At 36.0% G+C, this 27887-nt stretch overlaps 1 protein-coding gene across 3 annotated transcripts in view; it reads right to left on the reverse strand.

Moving 5' to 3' along the window:
• The window catches only part of Ctnna3 (catenin alpha 3), a 1489259-nt gene that overhangs the window by 168703 nt on the left and 1292669 nt on the right, over positions 1-27887 (reverse strand). The gene's annotated exons all lie outside the window — the stretch shown is intronic.

The following is a 27887-nucleotide window of genomic DNA, read 5'->3' on the forward strand; positions in this document are numbered from 1 at the left end:
CCCCAGAAAGGTGACTGTTGAAGTAACATCTGATCCTAGAATCCAACCCCAGATAGGCATACAAGAAAGGCAGTAATTCAAATAAAAACCTCAACATTTTCATACCAGCATTATAAGAGATAAAAAGTGGAAACAACCCTACTGAAGAATGTGTATACAAATATTGTCCATCCACACAGTAGAAAATAATTTGTTCGTACTGACAAGCCAAACAGCTATTCATCTTACACAGTAGATGAGCCTTGATTATATCATGCTATATGAAAGATGTCAATCATATAGTACTTAGAATATGACACAAAATTATTAGAATATGCAGATCCACTGGAAACAAATTTGACTAGTATTTTATGGGAGAAAGATGCAATGACTGTTAAATGGGTACATACTTTCTCTTTGGGATGCTGGCAATTCTGGAATTAGAGAGTGATGATCACTATAGACTATATGAATTCACTTAAAATGTTGAACTTATGCTTTGAAAATGAAGAGCTTTATTGTATATAAATTATATTCCAATAAATGTGGACTAGAAAAATTAGTGATCAGATCGAAGATTGGCAGTCAGTGCAAAGCTATTTGACCAACCACTATATGGTTACTCTAAATCAAGTTGCTTAGAGTTAATAAATTTTCAAGTCAGACAAGTTTCATTCGGTCAATAAACCATCAGATGCCGCCACAACTATCAAGAAACAGCATGTTCTAGGAGCTTACATGAAAAGTAACACAACTGGAATGTCTGCCTGTATTGTCAATAGTTAGCCAATGTCCGATCTCAGTTTTTCAGTATCAGTTGAGGCAGCTCTTGCTCGGGAAATCTCAGATAGAACTGGATAACTGAGATGGTTTTCCTCACCTTCTTCATGTGCCCTTGTCATAGCTCATCTTACTTTAGCTCTTTATTTATTTTTTTAAATTGGGAAGCTAAGGATTGAATGGTCTACCCTGTGAGGTAAGGATCAAGTGATTGCACTTATCAAAATAATAATTTAAAGATAACCATTGTCTTTACTACAAATACATATAGAAATACGTACAAATAATTAATATTTCTTTCATTCTACACAGTCACAGCTTTAGAGTATGATGGGTTTAATACAAAACCATAATGTCCAATCTAGGAAAAAATTGTTTGTTTGTTTGTTTGTTTTTATCAAAATCATTCAAAATGAAGTGAAAGACAGCCTTGAGACTGTGTCTCTTCTATAAATATGGTTAGTGAAGACTGGCCTCCTTAAACCAATTCTGATTTTCCTTAAACTTTGCTTATTATACAGTATTTTGGACATTTTCATGATTGCCCGGGGTCTTCCTTCCTTTGGTACCAATCTAAAGATGGGACAGGTGATTATTAGTTGGTATAGTGGAATAAAGTATCAATCTCTCATTCACTATTGGCTCGAGAGAATTTATCATCTCATGCGTCTTTAAGCAGCATGGTCTTTGTTCTCAAACACTTTTAATGAACAGCCCCCCCATTGCTTCACCACAGAATCCTTTATATTTATTTCATCTGACTGCTAGCAGATATTAATATTCTTCTTTCACTGAGGCCTCCAGTGTGCTCAGCTTTTGTTATCTATCCATAGTTCTTTTGTGGCTATGAGTAACAATGATCATGGAGCAATTGATTCTCTCTTCCCAGGTATTAATAGCCTGAGTTGAACACCATGCCACTTCTACAAAAACCACACATTTTACTCTTAGCCATTTTGTGTAGTCTCATGGGAGTTTTGAGAAAACACATTTTCTACCTCCCTCCTTGATAGATCCAGCAAGTCTCCTGATACATGAATGTATTTTGTTGATCCAATCCCCTTTCTTGTATATGTTGCTTTTGATTGAAGACTGTCTGATGCCTCCACTGTGATCACTTTCTTATGCCTTTTGTTTATAACTTGGGTTGCTTCATCCTTTAATGCTACATAGCCCCATCATCCACTCCCATATTTAATCAAGTCCCAAATAAAGCAAACTAACTAAAAAAAAAAAAAACTATGCACATATATATGTATTCAGAAACCTCAAGGACAATTTTTGCTACTGGAAGAGATAAGTCTACCGATTATACTCACATACTTCTGTGCTTTCTTTTTCTCTAACACGGAACTAATATTTTTCTAGAAAAGCCACCAAAATTGACCTCTTTTCTACACTAACAAAATCAGTGGGAGAGTGTTCAAAACACTTGCTGACACACATGTCACATTCCAGAAGGCAAGAGGTTAGAAAGCATTGCAAAATAGAAAGTTAAATGTATAGCGAAACAGTTTAAATTAAGAGGAAGCCAAGAAAGAAGAATTCTTTAACCGTTTTCAGGGATACACCTGTTAATGTTTTCAGCTATGAAGGCAAATTGTGGAAAGATTAAAATGAATTTTTTAAAAAAGGGTAGATTGTGCTGATGGGATAAAATATATAATAACCTCTCAAGATAGAGTTCTTCTCTACTAGTGACTTTAGAAATATGAAATTTCGGAGGCTGGTGGTGTGCTCAGTGGTAGAGCACAGGCTTAACATGTGATCTGGTTTCATTTCTGTTGCTGTGATAAAACACCCTGATAAAAAACAACAGCACCAGAGAGGAGAAAAGCATTTGTGTGCCTTGAAATTCCAAGTTACAATGCATCATTCTGTGCAACTAAATGCAAGAACTCACATAAATCACATGACATCCTCAGTCCAAGGTAGACACACAGTAAATGCATCCTTGCCTGCTTGCTTTCAGCAATCTTCCTCCCCGTTGATGCTCTTCAGGACCACCTTCCTAGGGAATAGTGTTACCCACAATGGGTGTTGTCTTCCTACATCAATTAACAACTAAAAATTTCGTCCACATACATGCCCATGGGCTGACCTGATATCAATAATTAAATAATCTCCATTAAGACTCTATTCCAAAGTGATTCTAGCTTGTGTTGGGTTGACAGTTAAAACTAACCAACACAATATGGGGAAAATGTATGTGTTTTCAATTATCAGTCTGTGACAGGAAATTGAACTATCAAAATAATAATGATGTAGGGCACAACAACCCAATAACTTTGAATAATGCAAATCTGAATTTGAATTCTGTCCATCCAATGAGGGACACTGTCCATTCTGTAAATCTTTTAAAAATTTGCTTTCCTCAGAGCAGAATCTAGGTCATATTACCTAAGCCCAAAGGGTATTGTGCAGTTCAATTGTACTAAGATTCTGTAAGGGACAAACCTGCTATGGTATAATAAGATTGCTTTTCTGTTGTTCTCTTCTTCCTGTGCTATCTAATTCCAATATATTTTTCACAAAATTTTTATGTAAACTTCAATGCTTCCAATTTGATCCAAATTTATTTTCAGACTGTGACCTGGACGGCCCACTAAATACTTCTTACTTCACAATCCACAAATAGCATGCTCTGTGGACATGGTGGTTAGTGAACACCTGTAGTTATATTTGTATAATTATACCTACATATTATGACTGTGCTAAACAGGATTTAATATAATTCTGTATATAATGTTTTTGTTATGGAAGCAAGTGAGGGGGAGTCTTAATTGAAGTTTCATTTTTCTTAAGATTAAGATGATCTTTTTAAGTGGCTTTGGTAAAGGATTTACCTTAGAATGTTCTCTAAGGGTTGGTGGGGATGAATTACCTTCCTTAAGTGGACTGTATCTAAATCTGAACAAAAAAAAAGGCAGCTCAATTGTCCAGAGAATTTTTAACAGTTCTAGGTATTAATTAGTTGTTTCTTATATCAGAACTCAGGAAATTAATTTTATATTTACCTCTCAGAATTTGCTTATTGAAAGCTTTCCTTAGGGAGCCCAAAAGTGACTTGAAGTAAGCTTAAATTCCACAGCCATGATACAGTAAACATACTACCTAATACCTCAGGGTAATGTCAGAGACAAAATAAGATGATGTACTTAAATATTATTCAGTAAATAAGAAATTTTGAACTGTCAATATTGTTTATAATTTTAAATTGACATTATTTTCCGTGAATCTTAGTTATGTAAAAGAGGGCAAATAATCAGGTACGACACTTGAAAACATGCCGCTTGAGAATTTTATTTGAGGTAGCAAGGAAGCAGTAGAGTGGACACTAAAACTTTAGGAGCAGAATAAATTATGGATGTATACATGGGTAGATGATATATAGATGGACGGAAGGACAGATACGTTTCTTTCTTGGGAAGTTCTGTGTTTTATCACTGTTTAACATTGTCTCATTTATTCTTTTTGCATTTGCAGTGACGTGAATGAATGGTTTTATGACTGGAAACTCATCTTTCCAAACCTCACAAAGGCGTAAATCTAAAGTTTCAGAAAGAAAATTGGTGTTCACTAAAGAGCTACAAAACAATGATATAAAGATGAAAAATTAAAGGAAAGAAAAGGGAGGGAGGGGAGGGAGGGAGGAACTGACAAACTCTATACCTCTGACCCAAAAGTTGAAATTTAACTTTCCTTAATGTTCAACAAACCAGTGACCTCCCTGACACAGTTCTCCAATTCTACTCCCCCAACGGCTCTTTTATTCTGACCCATTGTAAGGAATAATGACAATTATTCAGTTCTACATAAGGATTTTTGAGGATCCTGGTAATGATGTAAACACATGGGGTAAATCACAGCCTCAGTCTCTGGATCAGGAAGCTAGTGGGTAGTCATTTCTCTGCTCAGAAGATATCAACAAAACACAACAACTGCAGAAGGCACACATCAGTTCAGCAGTAGGGCCATAAATGAAAGTGACATCATCAATATGACCGTCCATATTCAGCTACCAAATGAGCCTGTAATGTAGCTCAGATCCTAAGAGGAGCATTCCTAATTCATGAAAACTGTCACAAGATGAGTCCAGCTGGAAGCTTAAATAAAGACATAAAAGACAAATGAAACCATGAAAGATAATAAGGTTTGGGTGAAAGTATATTTTTGGAAAGTTCAAATAGTAGAAATTTCTAGATTCAAACCAAGCTCTTTGACATTCTTCTCTTTGGATTAAGAAAATGAAGCAGTCATGTTTAATTAAGCTCTTCGTGTATAATTCATCAGCAAAATGAAGCCTGGTAATACCATATTCCTCTTCTCAGTCACTCTTAACAATTAACATACTATTAATTCTTATTTTATTATCACAGTAGAGAAGACCAATCCTTATATTTAATAGATAATAGTTCAGCATCACACAGCTAATAAAGGCCACTTCAAAACTGGGCCCAAAAGCTATTTCATGGACCATGTGACATGATAGTCACAATTGCATGATAAGTTTGAGAAACTTAAGAAGTGCTGTGTGCTTTACAAAGGGTTTAGGGAGGCTAGGGAAATGCATTAGTCAGGAAAGTGTTTGCCACGAAAGCATGAGGACTTAAGTTGTACCCTTAGTACCTAAGCTAAATCTGGTGTGCATACCTCTGCTATCCATAGTTTGGGAAGGAAGAGACTGGGGACTTCTGGGCTTCCTGTCCAGGGAGTCGAGTGAAATTGCTGAGCTCCAAATTCAGCAAGAAACTGTCTCATACAAATGAAGTGTTTATGGAAGACATCCTATGGAGACCTCTGGCCTCCACAGACACTTCTACTCATACATATGCGTACAAACCTACACACCTACACATCTACACACACACAGCTTCAAAAGCATGAATATGCTACTTACAGAACAAGGTAGGCCAGGGATTTGGAGAAGTTGAGACTCACAAGTGACTTTTCTCAAGTCTCCCTCTCCTGCCACATATTACAGATGTAACCCGGGCCTTCCTCACTGCTCCACTGCTGCCTCCCTATAACTAGATATAACTTTGCAAACTGAACTGAAAGTCTTGCTGGAGGCTGTAGGAGGATACAGCAGGTAACAAAAAATATTCAACAAGTCGACTCACCAGATGAATAGTTCTCTGATGGGGAGCCCCACTTGGCAAAGACTGTGGGGTCGCTGACTGTGAATGACTATTTGCTTCTGTCTGTAACTTTCTCATGTGCCACTACATTTCTTCTCTAAAATCAGCTATAGGTATTTCCTGCTTGTGTGTTTATCTCATGAATATATTCCATCTTTGGAGCACACATATAGCTATGGATGTTCAGGAAGATGATCTCTGCTTAATTTTGACGAATAGAAATAATACTAGGATATTTTCATTACTCACACTGACATATGAAAATGAAAATATTCTCAGCTACAAAGTCAGCCTTTTCAAATCCAAAATAGACTAGTTGTCCCTGAAGACAAATTGCACAAGGGCAAGTCCCCAGGTGTCTGGTTTTGTTTTGTTTTTTTTGAACCAAAATCAGGCTGACAACATTAAGATATAAATTCCCTTCAGCAATTGGCTTTCTACATGTACTCCTAACCTCAAGGTTCAGCCAACTAGCTGTTTACTCTTTAAGTCCTGAATTTCAATGTCACTCTCTGTTTGGGAAAGCTCACCACTCAGAGCTATATGCCTACTTTACTCTCCATGCCCATTCAGCACAACCTCCCTAGCCTGAGAGAAACTGTGTAACTTATCATGTGTTATTAGAATGGGTCAGACCTTGTATATATGACTCAAAATTGTCCAGAGTTTGGCAGCTGAAGGAGGTGTTTATAGAAAGAGCAATATTGAGAACTGCTGTCAGAAGAGCTTTGTGGAGCTATGAAGAGAGGATGTGTGCAGAGAGCTAAGAGTGAGTGAGTGAGAGAATGAATGGGTGGGTGAGTAAGTGAGTGAGTGATGTAGAAGTGAGTGAGTGAGTGAAGAATGATTGAATAAAGACTGAGTGAGTGATGTAGAAGAGAAATGCAAGTTATGAATGGAAAAATGCAGCAGGGCAGAGAGAAGTGTGTGTAGAAGAGTGATATATGCTATGGAGGTGTGAGAGAGAGATATGTGGATAGAATAAGAGAGAGCTATGTAGATGAGATCTACAGCTGTATAGAAGAGATGTGTGGAATATGTAGCTGTGTGGAGGATATAGCTGTATGGAAACAGAGAGATTTTCAGGAAGAGATTTTTTTCAAGATGAAATAAAAAGAGAAAGTTACTATCAGAACATATGTGTTTCCTTATTACCCCTCAGGTAGAGAAAGTCTAACTCTAGGTGCATTCACGGAATTTTTTTTTTTTTTTTTTTTTTTTTTTTTTTTTTTTTTTTTGCATATCCTGGAGGCAGTCTTGGAGCAGGCTCCTCCAAAGGCTGCTGGTAAAATCTGTTTATTTCCCAGACTAGTTCCCTGGGTTCAATACACACCAAGGTAAAGATGAATTAAACTTTCACCCATAGCCTGTATACCAAATCCACTGAAAACTGCCCAAGTCATTTCTTTCCTTTTATTTTTAATTTAATCCAAATTAACATATATTGATGAGCTAAACTAAAGAACGTAAAGCATTCTAGGACAAGGCTGTGGTTTATGTTATATATTTACAATTTTAATAGATATACGGAAGTGCTAAAACCCTTACAGTCAGATAAAAACTTACAATGACCACTAGGTATCTAGTTTGAGGACAAAATTTTCTGAATAGTTTGCGACATTGAACAAGATTTAGTGTGTTGAGAAAGCAGTTTCCTCAGAGGAAAATAAAACTTTGGGCTGAGATTCATAAAATTAAAAATATCTTATCTTCTGCATTAAACTCCATAACCAAATAAACACTGAATAGTTGATTTTTTTTAAAATTTTTCCTTTGCAATAAACAGTGTAAGATAGTTTACCAGATTTTAAATGTCTACAGATTTTGCTTAGGATATTAAAATAAGATATTCACATGAGTGAAGACAGAGAGAACCTCAAACAATTTCTCAGAGAATAAAACAGGCCAAGTATTTAGAGTCTCTGAGTATCACAAAATATGGGAATAGAAACTCCTCCTTCCCCTACCAGGTATCATTTCATTTTAAGTGAATAGATGTGTACGTGTATCCTGACAAAAAGCTTAAAGAAAACACATCAAATAGACTTCAGTAATTATCATCTATGAGCTTTGAAATATTACATGCAGCTTTTGTCCTTTGAAATTGATTTGTTTCTAAATGTTTACAATGCCCATTTATTGCTTTTACTGGCAGGGTGAAATAAAAAGCAATAACTATTATAAGGAAATCTGCTTAAGGTTCAACAGGCCATTTCACGGACATGTAGGAATTTTAAAAGGGGTAAGACTGGAAGAACTGAGGAAGACCCCATGGCACCTTGCAACGTGTCTGTTAATGCTCCATGGTAGGAGCTGATGTAAGCACAGAGAGAGCACCCCAAATGTTGGGAAAACTGCAGCACGTGTCTTCGTGATCACAGCAGACACTAAAGGGGACTACACTAGCAGAGGCAAAGAAGCCCCTCCCCCACCCGCCCACAGGCAACCCCTCCCCAAGCCCACATGGCATTGTCCTCTCAGTTCTGTGGATTTGTAAGATCAGTCACTGAATCATTCCCTGCATCAGTTTCACCATTCAGGAAAGTGGATTTAGGAAAATATTCTCAAGCTGCAATTGTGAAGGAATGGAGAGTTGTATCTTAGAGTCCCACTGTGGATATATATTCTTTAGCATTCACGAAACCTTTTACTTTCAGAATTCACTAAGATGCTAGGTACAACATCAGTCGCACTAACCCAATTCATCTAGATTTGCAAAGAAATCCTAGGCCCGGTAAGAAAGATCAAAACGCCGGCTGTGTTTCGTCTATGCCACACTCTCAAGCAGGGTATCCATCCCTGACATTCTTCCTTTCCTGAGTTAAAAAATGGAGACATATAAAAAAAAGTCACACATTAGTAGGGAGATGTTCGGTAAAACAGTAATTCAGATCAGTAGTAGGCTTTGGACATATTATTCAGGGTTCATGGATTGAAATTTGCTTTTATTGGATATAAAATTTCCCTCCACTGCCAGAAGTAAGTAGAGCAAGCTGGACGTTCGGGTATGAAATATAACACCGGAATACAACAACGCAAATGTTTGGACAATCCCAAAGGGTTGTATAAAGAGATGTTTTTTTAAGTCCCCAAACTAAATGGCCTCTTTGTACAACTAAGGGAATTCATCGTGGTGTAAGATATGGCTGAATGTAGCCACTCATAGTGGCTGTGAAATTGGCTTTTGGGACATGGTTTGTGCTACTTCCAGAGAGATTTGTCCTAAGCAGTGCAATCAGGACAGGTAGAGAGACAAACACAGTGTGGAAAATCATCCTTGCAAAAAATGTGCATGTATCTTTTCATATATTAGAGGTACAGAGAAGATAATCAGTCATCTCATTGTTCTAGATTTGCTTGAAATAAGGTGAATCTTAATCACATACAATCTCACAAGTATTCGTCGCTGGTTGATTTGTACTATCCAAGAACCAAGACCAACTCAGATCAGAATCAACTGGGAAATAATTTAATAAACTTAAAAATAAATTAATTAATAAACTATATATCTATTTACTAGAATAACATCCTACAAAATAGAATAGGTTGCTTATTAAAATAGTATGTGATTCAAAAAACAGTTATGTTCAGTCAAATCAGACAAATTGTCCAAAACCTGTATAGTCCCACTAATGTAAAAGACTGGAAATTTTGAGTTGGAAGTTGCTTAGAAACTAAGGGCAACATCAAGTTATAAAGTGACATGGGAAAGATTTTACTTCTCATGTACATTCCTGAGGCACTGATAGTTTTATACTATGGCTATGAAAGTATGCCTAGACACCTATGCCTATGAAAAAGCTTGCTGACATGTTCTAAATACATTTGTTTAATGTTAATTATATCTCAACAGTGCAGTAGAACTATAGATTTATTTCCTTATGTGCTTATCTAACATGTAAGTGTTAATTACTATGTGACCCAAGGTTATAGAGCTGGGAACAAGAATTTCTAATTAATAAATACTTTGAAGCAATGCAAGTTCATTTTAAATTCATTGATTGAACATTGTTACTGGGGAGATGGGGGGAGGTGGGGGAAGCGGGAGAAGAGGAGGAAGGGGGAACGGGGGTTGGTATGTAAAAGGAAAGAAAAAATTTAAATAAAAAATTATTTAAAAAAGGAAATTTATAGATTTGTAGTGAGAGAACATTTAATATACTATTAATTAAAAATGAAATTAGTTTTACTCCTGGATCATCTATTTTTTTTGTTCTAATTTCCACTGTTAATATACATCTTCATTCTATTCAATGCAATTTATTATTTCATTCAGGTTTACCCAACATTGTTCAGTCTACTATTTTCCCTGAAGAGCTTATGCAACTATGAAGAAACAAGGAATTATATCTAGTCTCTTGAAAAGCTGTCTTCTTTTAAAATCAACTTAGAGCCGGGCGGTGGTGGCGCACGCCTTTAATCCCAGCACTCGGGAGGCAGAGGCAGGCGGATCTCTATGAGTTCGAGGCCAGCCTGGGCTCCCAAGTGAGTTCCAGGAAATGCGCAAAGCTACACAGAGAAACCCTGTCTCGAAAAACCAAAATAATAATAATAATAATAATAATAATAATAATAATAATAATAATAAAATCAACTTAGAATAAGAGAGACAATTTTACTTTGGAAGCATATCACTGTTAACAACATGGCAAGATGAAAAATTATGCCACATTCTAGATAAGAGAATTTGCTTGAGTTAATTATCATCAGTTGCTATGTGCTATTATTCTATTTAAATCTGAAAATGTCAAATATTGCTTTCATTAAAATATAAGGCAAGAAAGCATGAATTGTTACAGATTACATTAAAAAATATTTAGGGAATAGTCAACATGAAGTGCAGCCTGTCAGGTGTTGTAACATTGTCATAAATTATATGAGATTGTGAAACTATTCAATGATCAAATTCTGTTTGTATATATTTGATGAATTATTCAAATATTTTACATCGACCTTCCTGGGAAGATATTCATATAATGGAAATTTTTAGTTTAATTCCAAAGGCTTTGGCTTGATTTTTGTTTTCTGCATGCTCTATAACCTGTCCCTAAGATAATATTCTTATGTGTAGGTGCATACATTGCTTTAGCTTATTTTAAAGCAAACAGCATAGCAAATATCAAGGCTTTCTAGAATACCGAAGACTGTATGAGTAGGTATATATTCATAGTGATACACCAACCTTCTATCCCTACTTTAAAACTAAGCTGTCTAAATAATGAAACTTTTCCTTTAATCATTAACTCCAGACCCTTTACATAATGAAACAAAAACAAAAATGAAAAAAAAAAAAAAAAAAACAAGTGAAGGTTTGTTCAATTACACAAGGAATTGAATAAGAAGTTAGTTCAGCATTCCTGGGAAAGATGGCATTGAATCTAGGTTTTCACTCTTGTTTTCAATTATATGCCCATTAATACAGTTATCCACACATTTTGTCAATGAACAAAGCCCTCATGAAACACTAGATACTGCTGAACTCCTAGGGATTCCTTAACATTAGAAAACATTTATTCTGTGACCCTGGCAACTGTGCAGATAAAAGATCCTTATGTATGTTTTATCTCTTCCTAATTAAGGTATTCATATCGCCAGCTCCTGAGATAAATGTGGATTTGATCCTGAATGTACATATTGAATGGCACATCTTCATTTCCATATGCAGTCACATTTACAATGGCCCAGGGCACCTAACAAGTTCTCAGTAAAGATAGTCTGTTTTTCATTTCTCAATCCTAAATAACAACTGTAGGAACAAACTAAAACTTTTTACACCAGATTGGATAATTACCAAAGTCCAATCCTGCTACACAATTGACTGATTATGTAACTTTGGGTAACTATACTAAATGCCTTTAATTTTGATGTGCCTCACTTATAGAGATTTGGGGGTTGCCATTAGATATTACTGATAGCAAATAATATTTATTACTTAATATAGTGTTTAAAAGATAAGTATTTAATAAACAAATCTACTCTGATTTAAATTATTAAAGATTTTGGCTAAAGTAAAAAATAATCTTAGCTATTCTTCCATTCTAATGTTAACAGATGCAAATTTTATTTATTATGCCTAATTAATATCATCAGAATCTTAGAGAAATAATATTAGACAAAGAGTTAAAAGATTTATCCCACATGACGTATACGGGTAAGGGGACATCAGTCATGTTATTTTAATATTTACTATTTTAGATCCCCTATTCTGCAAAATGTGACTCATTGCATCTCAAAGGTCTGTGAAATAAGACATATAAGTAGGAAGATCTATAAAGATTATTAAAGCACATTCCAAACATCAAGTGGAAGACAGACAGCTGCTAGCACAGCTAATCAGTCATAGGGAAGCATCATATGTAGGTTTTCACTCATGATTTCTTAAACTTGGTAACTCAGATCATCAGAAGGACCAGACCTTATATGAGCTAGTTGGCAACTGAGAAGAAAGTTTAAGTAAGTTTTAGAAGCTAAAGCAATCTTCATTGAAAAATGCATAACTAAAAATGGATAACTGTGGCAAGAAGAAGTCAGAATAGAGGACTAGGGTGTGACAGGGACCACATGTGAGATGTGGCTTAAAATGGAAGGGATTGCAAATGTCTTACTGTCACCTAAGTCAAATGGAAATATGTAAAGAGAAGCTGTGAAGAAGCATCTAGGTGAGGTGTAGGCAGCAATTTTCACACATTCTCTGTTTGTCTCCATGATGTCAGTTGTTCTACATGCATAACTTATAATGCAGGGCAGATTGAGCTAAAGCTAGGAATCCAGAAATTTCACGCAGCAAGGCCTCATCTTATCAGCTTAGAGGTCCCCAAGTTACAACTGTGGAAGATTCAGTAACCCACTGAAGCTCAGAAGTAGAAGTTGACAGTTAAAATTACATCAGGTTTCTTAATTAAACAAAAATCCGTATTAGCCTTTGGCCTAATTTTGGTAATTCATAGTTAAACAGTAGAAATTAAAAATCACTAAATTTTATTGCTAATAAATCTCTGTAACTAATTTAAAACCCTTCTAGTCACAGCTAGAAATAGCTATGTTACAAGCTCTTTGAGCTATAACACAATTATATCCATTTTAGCATGTACAACATCTTGATTTCCTTCATGTACAATACATGCACATTCCATTACACATACCACATTGAACATGAGAGCTTAATATGGCAATCAGGGGGATTGCAAAAAAGACTAGCAAATACTTGGAATGATGACGTCCTTAGTTTTGCCAACTATTTGCTTTAAGAACACTGTTTTTCTAGGCATGGTGTTGTACACCTTTAATCCCAGCACCTGGGAGGCAGTCAAGTGGGTATCTTGATAAGTTAAAGGCCAGCCTGATCTACACAGGGAGTCCCAGGCTAGCCAGAGCTATGAACCAGTAAAATAATTTCTGGTGAAGTATTTTTTCATATTCATTCCCTATATCATTGCAAATCAGAGTCTATCATAGTTTCCATACCATTCTCCAAGAAAGGTAACAAAGGTACTTAGAAAAAAATTGGCTGATTTTCCAAAACTGGCCAAAGAAATTCTGTGGATATTGAAATAATTACTAGTCTCCCTTAAGGAGGGAAACATAACTTCCCACTCACAGTTCTTTAGTCAGCATCTCTCTCTCCTCCTTTCTTCTCTCTCTCTCTCTTTCTCTCTCTCTCCCTCCCCCCCTCTCTCTCCCTCTCTCCATCTTCCCCATCCTTTGCTCTGTGTGTGTGTGTGTGTGTGTGTGTGTGTGTGTGAGAGAGAGAGAGAGAGAGAGAGAGAGAGAGAGAGAGAGAGAGAGAGAGATCAACTATAAGAATAGAGAGTGGCATTTGTTCATGTTTTCAGCCATGGTATTGTGTCCTGTCACTTTGAAGTCAAGCATCATGATAAAGAATATATGCTGGAGCAAGATGCTCACAGTGTGGTGAGCAGGATGCAGGAAGAAAGAGTGCCTCAATCTGGGAGGAGGGGACTGGACCTGCCTGGACTGAGTCTATCAGGTCGATCTCAGTACTCAGGGGTGACCTTGATCTGGAGGTGGTGGGAATGGGGGGTGGGCTGGGGGGAAGCGGAGGGGGGCAGGAAGGGGGAGAACAAGGGAATCTGTGGCTGTTATGTAGAACTGAATGGTATTGTAAAATAAAAAAAGATGCTAACCAAAAAACAAAAACAAACAAAAAAAAAAGAAAGAGTGGAAAGATCTGAAGTCCAGATGGACTATACATAGTCACTACCACCCCCTGCTTTCCCCTCAAGTGCTACCACACCCAATCAGCTGTGCACCATCACTAGCACACTGGAGCTTTGCTAAACTTTCCAGGTCAAGCTACCACAAAAGGCAACACATATGAAATCAGACAACCAGGACTCCACCAAACTGTATATTCTTCACAGGAAAGGAAATGATTCCTGTAGGCTAAAATCATCATAAATTAGTTATGGTGGTTCAAAAGTTAAGGGGCTTGATGAATGGATGGGTGTGCTGAGGATAAAAACATATGTGAGTAGATGCTTTTATTTCTAATTTTTGGTCTGTCTAAATGTCTTAAGTAAATTTGAAATGAATACGGTATCAAACATGGTGATGCATGCCTGCGATACAAGCACGGGGAGGTTGGAATGGTAGGACAGCAAGTTGGAAGTTAGTCTGTTGTGCATAATGAAACCTGGCTCACATAAACAAATATTGATGCAAATGAATGAATGAATGAATGAATGCTTGAAAGCAAACTACACATTGAATTAAAAAAAAAACTAAACAACAACAACAAAAAAACCTATATGGACCTGAAGGCTTATTGACAGTCAAGGAAAACAGTGAGTGTTTATTAAAGGAACCCTGGAGCAGAGTGCTCTGACTGTACAACCTTAGAAACACTATAGAAGCATGACGACTATGAAGGGACCTTGAACCTTATGGAAAAGTAGTAATAGTGACATCGTCCTCGAAGTTTGTTTTGTTTTTGTATGATTGCTGAGAGAGAAAAGAATTGACTGTATGATGTTTGGGGAAATTAAAGTTCTTTTTTTTTTGTTTGTTTGTTTTGTTTTGTTTTTTGAGACATGGTTTCTCTGTGTAGCTTTGCGCCTTTCCTGGATCTTGCTCTGTAGACCAGGCTGGCCTTGAACTCACAGAGATCTGCCTGCTGCTGCCTCCCGAGTGCTGGGATTAAAGGAGTGTGCCACCACCGCCCGGTTTAAAGTTCTTAATGTCAAACAACAACAACAACAACAAAAAAATTAAAACCAGTAGGAATAGATCCTCTTGTGTTATATTTGAGGTAGAGGTATTGTTTTTTATATGCAGGGTTTCTTAGCTACAGACATAAAGAGAATGGTATCCCCATAGCAACAAGAAAATAAACACCACCCAAGTTCTGGTGGCTAAATAAACTTTGTCATTGCAAATATTTAAATTGTAAGATGGCTAATTTCTGGTCAAGATAAAGTATAAAGTGATCCTTGACTGCTGGTTTAGGGAACTTCTGGGAAGAGGGGGGCAGAAAGATTGTAAAGCTAGAGGACTAGGAAGTGTACTGTGAGATAGAACCTGCTAGCTGTGACATGGAAGCAGCATCCAAGAAATCTCGACAACGTGGCTGCCTAAACAATACGTGAACAATTCTAAAACAGCTATCATGTCAACAAAACAGGTCAGGGGAATCTCATGGGGGATCCAAGCCGAACTACAAGCAATTAGTAACTGCAGAAATGGGTAGAGTTAGTCTTCCCCTGGGAAGAGCACCTTGATTGGTTATCCAATAACAAATAGTCAGCTCTAGAAATATAAACTACAGGCAACACTCTACAGACTCTGAGAGGTTATAAGGATATGTTTATTCATTCATATGTATACAAAGCAACAATGGCTAACATCAAGGAGGCTATGGATTTGGGGGAGAGCAGAGGTGGGTATTGAAGGAGTAGGGGGAAGGAGAAAGGGAAAGTGATATAATTATATTTTAGCAAAATATTAAAACATTAAAAAAGAAATGTCCCAAATATGGAGATCATTTCTTCAGAAACGAAGAAGCTAATTGGAAGGGATACTCCTAAATCTGGGGACAATTTAAAAATAAAAACATCCGTGGCTCTAATTGTTTTAACACTGTTCAGGTTTTTGTTTGGTTTTCTTGTCAGCATAGTCCTTGATGGTCTAGAAATAGTTCCTACTGGTAGAGAAATAGTAGCTGATATATAAATATATACACAAAAGATGGTTGAAAACACTATTTTGCGATCAGAGATGTATTTATTGATTCAGGTAAAAATGTTTCATTTAAAATGAGTACATTGAATAAAAATGTTTTTGAGGAGTGTAACATGAATCTTAAAAGGTCTTATTAATAAAAAACAAACCCGGAGCCAAGTACTGGGGTGAATGCTGAAAGATCAGAGAAACAGAGCAAGCCACAGCTAACCTCACCAAGTCCCCATTTCTTCTGAAGATCCCATTTACATGAATCTTCAGAGTGAAAGTTTCTGAGTCCTAACCGGAATGGGTTTCAGCTGAACTGCTGCTAAAAGCCTCAAAGCTTAAAAACCTCTAGTTCCTGGGCTTCATGCCTTATATACCTTTCTGCTTCCTGACATCACTTCCTTGGATTAAAGGTGTGTGTCACCATGCCTGTTTGGTGGAAACCTGGCTGTTTCCAGTGTGGCCTTGAACTCACAGAGATCTGTTGGATCTCTGCCTCCTGAATGCTAGGATTAAAGGTGTGTGTACCACTATTTTCTGATCTCTATGTCTAGTGGCTGTTCTGTTCTCTGACCCCAGATAAGTTTATTGGGGTGCATAATATATCAACCACAGAGGAGAACTTTAATGTGTATTAAGTATAAATGGGAAAATACTTTATTTTACAAAGATCTAGAAGCAATATGATAATTACCAAAAACTGAAAATGCCATCATTTCCAGGACAAAATGCCTTATGTGCAAGTGACATACTAAATGATTAATGAAAGACTTTAAAGATGTGTATGCATATGAATATAATTTTACATATTTATACAAATATTAATAGATTTATGACAGACAGTTCATGAAGTCTAATAACACAACAGTGTATGTCATAAAGTACATTGACAAAAGAATCTCAAGACTATCTTTAAGACTTTTGCCAAAGTTGCAGTGAATGAATGAATGAATATAGTTCCAAAATTAATAGTGATTGTTAATTTCATTGGTACTAATAAGTAAGACAAAAACAGAACAAAAAAGGCTTTTATCAGAACTTCCTGAAATCTATGACAGGGGTTCCTTCCTTGACAGGTAACAGTTTTTTAACACTAACAATCTGCCAGCTGGTTTTCTTCATTTGTTACCTGTAACACAAATTGCTAAATGGTCTTATTAATAAAAAATGCTGGAGCCAAATACTGGGGTAAGTGCTGAAAAATCAGAGAAATAGACTAAGTCACAGCCAACTTCTCATCTGATTCTGGTTCCTCAGACTGAAAGCCTCTGAGTCCTCACCTAAAAGGGTCTCCACTGAACTGCTTAAAAGCTTCTAGTTCCTGGTCCTCACACCTTATATACCTTTCTGCTTCCTGCCATCTTTTCCTGAGATCAAAGGCGTGTGTCCTTCCCAAGCAAAAAACATGAAATCTCAAGTGCTAGGATTAAAGGTGTGTGCCATCACACCTGACTCTGTTCCCAGTGTAGCCTTGAACTCACAGAGATCCAATCTCTGCCTCCTGAGTGATAGGATTAAAGGTATGTGCCACCATTACCTGGCCTCTATGTCTAATCTAGTGGCTGTTCTGTTCTCTGATCCCCAGGAAAGCTTTATTAGGGTGCACAATACATCGATCACAGTTACCTACAAAACAACGTGTTGCCTAGAGACGGGACACAATTTATGCAAACTTTATTAATAGCATTAGCTGCATCACTTTTCTCAAAATGAACAATACTGAGCTCTCAGAGTTGACAGACTACCCTGTGCTTTGCAAACACCCCAACAAAGGCCTACTTCAAACTGCCCTGAGGAATTCCTGCATGAGAAAGTTGAAAGGGGAGGGATGCTACTGGAATTACAGCCTGGCAGGGATCCCTTTCCTCTTGTTTGATGCCCTAGTTTTGATCTTCTAAATATCCTCCTCTGAAAAAAGAATGAAAAGAGAAAAGCAACATGTTGTTGTGCATTAACCATCCCAGAAGCCAATGCAGGTTATTTAGAAAGCTGTAGCCTTCTAGTTTGCATTTTGCTGGTAACAGATGTCACTAATTATACATTTGTAAATTTCATTAATGTAGCAACTAGACCCAACAATCCCTGAGTATTGAAAAATGAACTCTGCAGAATACTACTGCTTCAATGTGGCTCCTAAAGAGAACAGAATTATCACTTCTACTGTATTGGTAAAAAATATGTTTACTCTGAGTCTAATTTCAAAGAAACACTTTAGAAAATCAAGAAATCAAGAATATTTCTGCATTATAACTCTAAAATTGTTAATATCATGGGACACAAACAAAATACAAGCACACACACACATACACATACACACACACACACACACACACACACACACACACACACACACACACACACCAGAGAGAGAAAGAACTAAACACCAACTAAAAAGCCCACATACAAGTTGGAGGGTCTCCTTATACAGAGAAAGCAAATATCTGAAAATCAGAAACACTTTTCTAGTAAAATACCAGAAAAATAACATCAAAGAACATTCAGAAAATTTTGAGTCTTGAATGCTTGCTAAATGGTATCAATTTTAAATTTTTGATATGTCAATAATATTGAAATTATTTTGGAGTGATGTCCTTGATCTTAAAAGACGCACACATCTTTAAACATAGCTATTCAGGCGGCAATAAATTATATCTCTCCATCTATATAGATGGAATTACAGAAAATAAATAAGGGAAAGTTGAATTCAGATAAAGGGAAAAAGTACACTAAAGGAAAAAAAATGAATAATCTTGGAAAAATATATGAATGAAGTAATATATACAAATGAAGTTCATATTTTATAAATATATACTGTATGAATATATATATATACAAAAATATATATTTAATTATGAGTTTATAGTTTAAACACAGCGAAATTTGAAAGCTTAATGCCTTTCCAGAGTAAGACATTTAGTTGCTGTTTATTGAGAAGCAATTGATTCAGTGACTTAACAATTATCTTTATTTATATCATCTAATTTACTGCTGCAGACCGCATTAGCATATTATAATTCTTATTTACAGATAAGATAAGTGTCTTTGAATAGCAAATATATCATGGGTGGATTAATCCATGAAAACACCCCAAATTCATTTCCAAGAGAACAAATCTTATATATATATATATTCTTTTTTTTTTTTTTTTGAGGCAGAGAAAGCAAAAATGCAATTCTATATGTCATTGGTGGGCAATAATAAAACACCCAGCCTTCACGCATTGCATGAAAGAAACCTCTTCAGGATTTCAAATTTCTGCTATGAATGGCTAGGAAATCCAAACTTCCCCTTGCATTTCTGGCCCTACTGTTTACTGTGGATCTCTGGCTTTCTCTGACTGACAGAATGAAGGGAATTCTAAACTCTGACTGACTAGCAATGAAATCCTCCACAGCCTTTCCTGAGATTCATCTCAGATTTATGGCTACACGCTTAGAGATATCATGATGCAGAAATGTTGGGCAAGAAATAAAACTATATTTTCCCCTTTCTCACTTCAGTGGAGCACAATTTCCATTTATCACACTGTATTTCCTCACACAATATGTTCTTCGTAGCCAGGGTTATAAATCTGAAAATATTTATAGGCAAGACTACCATGGATGCCATTTATACCTTACTGGCATTTTCTTCCAGCTCCTGAGAGACACGCATCACATATGAATAGCTTACAACTGTGTACTGGCCTGGACTTTCCTCTGCTAAATATAAGCTTCTCCTTTGAATACGATAATTTTATGGAGTTCAAAGGAAGTTTGCTTATGAATGTTCCTGAAATTTCCCAAGTTTTAGGTTTCCAAGCAATCCATTACTTTTAAAAATATTTTGTTTGGCTTTTAGATTATAATATAGTCACTTAATTTCCCCCTTCCCTTTCCTCCATTTAATTCCTCACAGGTACCCTTCCTTGCTCTTTCTAACGCATAGCCTCTTTTTTCATTAATTGTTGTTACATATATATGATATGTATATATATATATCATATATATGTATATAATTTCTAAATATATAAGTAAAACCTGCTAAGTTTATATATTGTTACTTGCATGTGTATGTCCCCAGGCGAACCAATTTGTATTGGATAACCAATTTGTGTGCTCTTCCGATGGGAGACTATTTATTTCTCCATCTCTTAGTACTCCCTAGTCGTCTGTAATTCTTTGTCTAGTTTGGGGCCTCATGACCTTCTCTCATCATTGTCTGTATACCCACACATGTCATCCTTGTTCATGGGTAGCCACATTGGTGAGACTTCATAGGTATAGCTTCTGAATAATTCATTTTAACTTGAGGGTTTCCTCACTTCTTCCCATGTATAGTTCTTTTTTTTTTTTTTCTTTTTCGAGACAGGGTTTCTCTGTATAGTTTTGTGCCTTTCCTGGAACTCGCTTTGTAGACCAGGCTGGCCTTGAACTCACAAAGATCCTCCTGCCTCTGCCTCCCGAGTGCTGGGATTAAAGGCGTGCGCCACCACTGCCCGGTATCCCATGTATAGTTCTACAAATACACTTGACAGATTTGATTTGTATAGTATTTTACACTGCAATAGAGAATTGCATTGTCAAGCAAAAGACACAAGTCAACTGTCCATGCACTGCACAGTACTGGCTAAAGAGTAAAGTCTACAAGCTGTATGTAGAAATCCAGCCTGACTGACACTGATTTCATGCTGTAAGACAGGATAAAAAAAAAAAATCTTGGGTTAAACTCCAGGAAAGGGGCTTCATGTTCTTCTTACTCTCCCTTTTCCCAGTGATGCTATAAATGAACAAGAAAGGTTGACTTGGGCTTTTTGACAACGGTGAATTTTCTCGGTTTGATAGTACTTACATTAACCTGTACTCATAGCATCTTGTACATGCACATTCAGTGTGGAGACTAAACAATCATGCTTAAAACAGTTTTAAATACTTGAGAGACACTGAGAGACTGAACTCTTCTTGTGTAGGGCATAGGGACCAAAATTCAAACCAATTTGTAGAAATCTAATCCAAAGAGTCCCATAAGTCATAAAAAAAGACAGCTTATTCTATTCATATCCTTCAGTTTTCACATCCAATTCCCCCACCTAGAGAGAGTGTAATTTTACCCCTCATCCTAATTATTATGCAAAATGTAGAGTAAGAAGGAAGGTGATGATCTTGAAAGTCTAATAAACTGAAGAAACAAAATGTGTAGTCACATTCCAAAGTCTAACATACTAAGAGTAAGGAAAAGTTACATGTTACTCTTCTGAAAATTTATAAGATAATAAATCCAGCAACTAGGGATGGATGGCACAGTTCTTATGATTTGCTGTTTTTTTATGATTCAGGGTCTATCCATAATGCCATTTGCTATTAGGGCTTCCAATCAATCTATACAAAGTTATGTTTTCCTGTTAATAAACTATTCTATTGTTGTTTGGTCACTGGTGAACAACATACCTCAGTTGCATGAGGAAATCTATCCCATACCACAAATCCCACAAGGAATGGCTGAAACCAGGAAATGGAACCATTTGGTTATTGAAGCCTTATGTGAGAATGTGGAAGAGCTAAAACTATTCTTTAAAAAAAAAACCAGTCAGATGGCTGATGGGGCTGTGTTTCCTCTCCTCAGTCTGTGTCTGTAGTTTTTACTTTAAGGGATTTTTTGTTGTTGTTGTTGGCCATTCTGATGGAAATTGGGAAGTAGAGGTTAAGGGAGACAAAAATAACAACGTTCAAATCAACCATAGTCAGAGAAAATATTTAGTCATAATATAGTTTGCTCAGCAATATTTTACTTAGAACACAAACCAGAGGTAGATAATGCCACTTATGATATTAAAATGATTAAAGACTGGACAATAATGCCTAATATTTGATTTTTGATACCATTTTCTTCATTAATTTCTAATTTTTTAGGCTACTGGTAGACCTTTTTTAGGAGAAAAGACAGAATAAAAGAAATGGAGTAATCATATAGTAATGACAGTGGGAAGGCTGAGAAGCATGCACCCTTCTTAAGATACTGATGTCACTTAGCAAACCTATCACCTTTCTGAGTCCTGGATCTGCCTCCAGAACATGCTGGATGCTCACTGAAGCAGCTAAGACACGGGGGGGGGGGGGGGGGGGGGACTTGATAAAGTGTTATGCTGTATTTTGTGTATTTTGACGTCAGATTTTAATGTTTACATTTATTGTTCCTGAAGAATACACCTATGTCATTTTCTATGGAGTGCAACTGTAAAATAGCAGAATTATTGGATACTATTATACAATAATTACCATTATATATGACAATCTGAATATACATATATTATAAATTGAGATATTAGACTTTCATAAAATATGGAAATATTTCAGTATTTCTAAGGTTTGCATTACTATGTCAAGAGAGAGACCCTGAAAGAGAAAGAATAAACATTTTGAATGAAACTATTATTTTAATGTGATCCACAAATTTGACTTATTTTTCTGCAAGGTTAAAATATTTTTCAAGAAAAGAAGTTGGGGAGCTGACAAAGTAGAACTATTGCTTTCTGTTTGGGAGGTACATATATCACTGCTCTGTCTGTTAAGCACAGCAGCTCTGTCATAATCTTGTTTCTACTTACAATTAATTAAGCAAAACTAAAATGTTGAGAGATACTACAAATCAAATTTGACTTAAATGACTACAGTGACTTAAACAGAGATGAATGGAATGCATCAAGACGAATGGATTTATGCATCATTGTGTCATCTAATTCCTCCTAAAGCCTCAGTGGGAAAACTCTGACAATAGGAAGAGATGGTTTGACCACTGGGATCCCAGTGAAATTAGCAAAAATAACCCTAGGTGGCTCTGTGAAAAATTCTTTTCACTAATTCCTTTGCCTTGTCAATGTGACCTTTTAATAGGACTCCAATATGTAGGCAATGCAAATTTTATAATCTGATGTCTCTTGAACTTTAAACCATATGTCACTTCCATTGTAGAAATACAATCTTGATTTGGGTGCCTAATTAAAAGGATAGCTACATAATAAATTAATACTCAGCTGTAAGTTAAAATGTCTGACAGCAGCCATGTCCTATGGCCATACTCTTACCCCCATGAAACATTTGAAGGGAGACAAATAATTTTTATATCTGATGCAATCTCATTTTTACTAAAGTAGTTCATTTTGTTACTTTATGACTTCACTACATCTCACTGCCTACTGTGATTTTTTTCTCCTACTACAGCATCTCACTGCATTCTGTGATTCCTTCTCCTACTGCAGCAATCTCAAAAGTCTCTGCCTACAGTTCATGCATAGAAATGAGCAGAAGGCAGAATTTGCCATAACTAAGACATGTTTTTTTTTTTTTTAAATTGGATCAAATTACAGATGTTTTTGCTTTTTTTGAAATTATGGAAGAAACTAATTTTCTAATCAGTTATGTAACTTTATGCATAAACATACATCTACTGCTCCTTCATTTTGTCTTTAGTTTTCATGAAACTTAACATATTAGGACCTATTACTGAATTCCAACTCTGTTTGGAACTTAATAATATATTTGCTTTTATAGACCAGAACATCACAGAAAGAGGAAAGTGTTTGTACTACTAGTTGGTTTGTCTTCAAATTAATTTTTAATGGGTAGAAAATTGAAATAATTGGATAACCAAACATACATATATATGGAAGTTTCATCATACCATCACCTTCCAATCTAATTACCCCAAAATGCACATTTCAGAACCCTTATTTCTTAGTTTGTCTACTACTCCTTTTAGAAACACACACACACACACACACACACACACACACACACACACACGCGCACACGCACACGCACACGCACACACCCACATGCACACGCACACCCACATGCATGCACACACACACACACACACACACACACACACACACACACACTTCCTACTTTTCACCCAAATGTAACCTATCGTGTATTTGCTCTCTTCCTCAGTTCTTTCACTTAATAATATACCCATCCAAGCACCTCATATTGGTATGCATATAAAGAAAAGCCTGCATATAATTATGTATTTTCTACCAGCTATCAGAATATCTTTTTAGCTCTTCTCCCTAAATTATATTGATGTAATAATGAAGAGCCTAAATTCTCTAAGTTCTGACACACTTTGCTTTACCACACAGATTAGCAACATGTCACACACAGGTAAAGTAAGGAGCTGCAGAGAGATCTACATATAACTCTGAGGAAAGGCCCATTGAGTCTGTACCCTGATCTAAGATACTCCACAGGGTATGATGCAATGGTTTTGACCATGCCCTCAGATACTCCATTTTGCAAGAAGCATTTTATTTTACCTTGACTACAAACTCAGAGGCTGAATCTAGATTGTGGCGTAAATGTGAACAGCGCCACCCGAAGCTCAGACAATACATACATACATATTGCTTAAAGTAAAAAGGGAACAATATTATAAATTTATCAACGTAGATTAGAACCATCCACACAGGACATTGATATATTAAAATCGTAACAGTAATCCAGGCCAGAGAACTTATGAACACACTAGGCTGAGGAAGGGTAGAATACCCTCGCATAGACCCCACAAAGACACGGAAGGACATCTAACAATGCTCACACCAGCAAGCCCAGCACTTCATTAACTAAGATATCTCCCCAGTCCTTTTGGTGTTTTCATTATTTCTGTATTTGTCTTTCTCCTCTCACGTCTTTACTGTGGAGACTAGTACCATTACTAGAAAACAGTGCACAGTATTAATCTTCAAAAATAAGGGAAAAATGGTTCTCACCTAAGTATTCATATTTTTTCTGTAAAATTGTCCTACTAGAAATTTGATTCAAGAAGAATTATTATATGAAATATAATTAAACACCAAAATTTTCATTTATCTTTAAAATTTTCACATTGTTATAGTCTTTGTAAATGCTTAGCTATAATTATTCTTCTCTGTGAGAAATTAGAGTTCAAAAGATTAGTGAAAAACCCAACACCTGGAGCTTACAGCCTTTTCCAACCCCTAGGGTTTACCTGCAGTTCAGAGGCTTGCGCCCTTGCCCTACTTGTTCACCGGATCTGTAAGCTTACATTATTCTCTATGGAGCAGAAGCTTCTTCTTCATGCTTTTAAAGACTACACTTCGCCCTACCCACAACTGCTTCAGACTTTCTCATCTGAGAGCTGTCAGCTTGTTTACAATTATACTTACCATTGTTTTACTACTCCATTTACAGTTAGAAGAAGTATCTACATAAAGAATTATTTTCATATCTGTAACAATGTTTACCAAAATGGACTTCTAGGTGGATTTAATTTCACTAGAAACTGACAGTACATATCCTATCATAATATGCATCTCACATACTAAATTATGTTGTTCTCGTTGTCTTCAACCATTCATATAAAGAATGGGACACCCATTATCACTTTATTTATCATTTACCTAAGTTTGGGGTTCATTTCTCATTGCCCAAATAGTATTCCTAATCTATAAATTAGTTTTTTGTCTTTGATTAATGGCTGATTTTCCTACTATTTAATTTAGGAGCTCTTCATATATATCAAGAGCATTAGTTTCCAGGAATTTATAATAAGGGAGTTTCCCTTAATCTCCTTACAGTATTTTATGGTCTCATTTTTTGTTTTTGTTTTTTTGAGACAGAGTTTCTTTCCATAGCTCTGGCTGTCCTGGAATTCACTCTGTAGACCAGGCTGGCCTTGAACTCAGAGATCCTCTGCCTCCCAAGTGCTGGGATTAAAGGTGTGAGCTCACTTTTACAAATCAATATGTGCTATGACTTCAGCCCTTCTATTATGTGAGGGGAGAACTCTTTCTCCTCTGTCATTTGATGATGCCATAAAATGCACCATGCTTGAGACAGAAAGAAAGCTCTTAGCAGCTGCTACCACTGACTACCTGGAGCCAGAAGCCTTCAGAGAAGTATTTCTGTGATATACCAATTAAACAATTTAAGGCATTTTTTTAGAAGGAAGAATGGTCTACAGTACATATATAAAACAGATGGTAGATAGATGGATAAGCAGATATATAGATGATACATGGGTATATTATATCAAATATGAACGTATAAAACATTCATTATACTTAAATCAAAATTAATATATATCATACATTTATATTTTAAATAAATTTAAAATCATTATAGACTAGAGGAGTAGCTGTGTGTTTTGATTTTTTCCCCTGCATATACCCAATTAAATTAACCATATCTATCAACTGCTAAAATTATCCACCAGATGAAGTAGTTTGGAATTTATTATGAAATCATTTTTCCTATTCAATTTGTTTTCATAAATTGTTAACTTACCCTAGTGTAAGTCTATCTTTACTCCTTTGGAATAGAGAAAAACTTATCACAAATATGTGCCTACCACACTGTTACTTTTAATGTATTTTATTTCCTGTGTAGGCATTTTTGATCATAACTAAACTTGCTCATTGTGTTTGTTTCTATGAACTTTCATTGGGTTCATCAGCATTTAGTTTGTTGGGAAAGTGAGCAGAGCTCATTATCGTCTGTTTTTATGAGCTTTCATTTTAATAGAAATGGAAGAACTTACTTCATCTTAGTGTTAATTTCAACTTTTGGTGGTCCTCAATTTTGAACATAGGACCAGGTACCTGTTATGCAAGCACTCCAGCACGGAGCTATACCTCCTGCCTGTCTACTGCTAAATTTGAACTATAATAACATGATTTACATAGTTTTCATATATTTGCAATTTGAGTCTTCTTTTTGTATTTGTATTTTCTCATACTTCAATAAGTATTTTTCTTCCCTGTGGTTTCTAAATGTTCTCAAGTCAATACAAGAATAACATTTATTGTTTCAAATCTATAATGTGATTTATTTTATTTTGTTTAATGTTAATAAATTATATTTATTATTGACTTTTATGAAAAAGCTTTCAAAATGATATTCATTTGATTTAATTATTAATATTTTAGTATTCCTACTTTATTATGATCACATTTTTGTTTTCTATCTACTTTCTTTAAATGCTAGAATATACAGTATCTTTATTAAAGCCTGATTTCAAATTAGATGATTTACTTTGATTATACAAATAATAATTTTAATAAGTTGATATAGTTATGTGACTACATCTTGTTAGACTATTTTCTTCATTTATGCCAGACCTCATTGAGCTCATTTGGGATCATTTGCTCCCAATCTTAACTCAAGGTTAGGGACCCTGGTTCTTCTACTTATAATTTTTTTTTAAGATTCTCCTATGTTACAGCACATATCTGAATTTTGTTTCTTTTACTGTGGGATACCATTCTGTTGTTTGGGTACACGATATTTGATTAGCACATTGGTGTGCGACATTCACCGGTGGAGGAAGTTCAGCTTTTTTCTCATTGTCACCTATGATGGGTGATGTGACATCCTCATGCACAAGGCCCTGTGTAGGCTTTTGTTTTCATCTTGCTTAAATATAGACATGTATATCTAGAAGAAGAATGTCTGAGTCACATGCTAAGTTCATATTTGGCCTTTTAAGATTCTGTCCAATTAGCTCCATTTGCCCAACAAACTGCCATCTGCAAACCCTCAAGTTGAGTTCAAGACGGAGGCCCACAACCTTCTTTGATCCTAAGAACCTTCATTGGGTAAGATGTTCTTCATGTTAAGACCCCACCCCATCTTCTCCAACCACTCTTGGCCCTGCCTGTAGCCAAATCCACATCTACAGCCCTAGCTCTAGATCACTGGCCTTTGAACCTGCTTTCTTCAAGAGCTACCTTTGACTGGTAAGATGCTCTTTCCTCTCCTGTTGCCCTCAGCCCATGCCATCTCTGCACTCACTGGCTTAGCTACA

The sequence above is a fragment of the Peromyscus leucopus genome, chromosome 16_21, assembly GCF_004664715.2.
Source record: "Peromyscus leucopus breed LL Stock chromosome 16_21, UCI_PerLeu_2.1, whole genome shotgun sequence".
Classification (NCBI taxonomy): Eukaryota; Metazoa; Chordata; class Mammalia; order Rodentia; family Cricetidae; genus Peromyscus; species Peromyscus leucopus.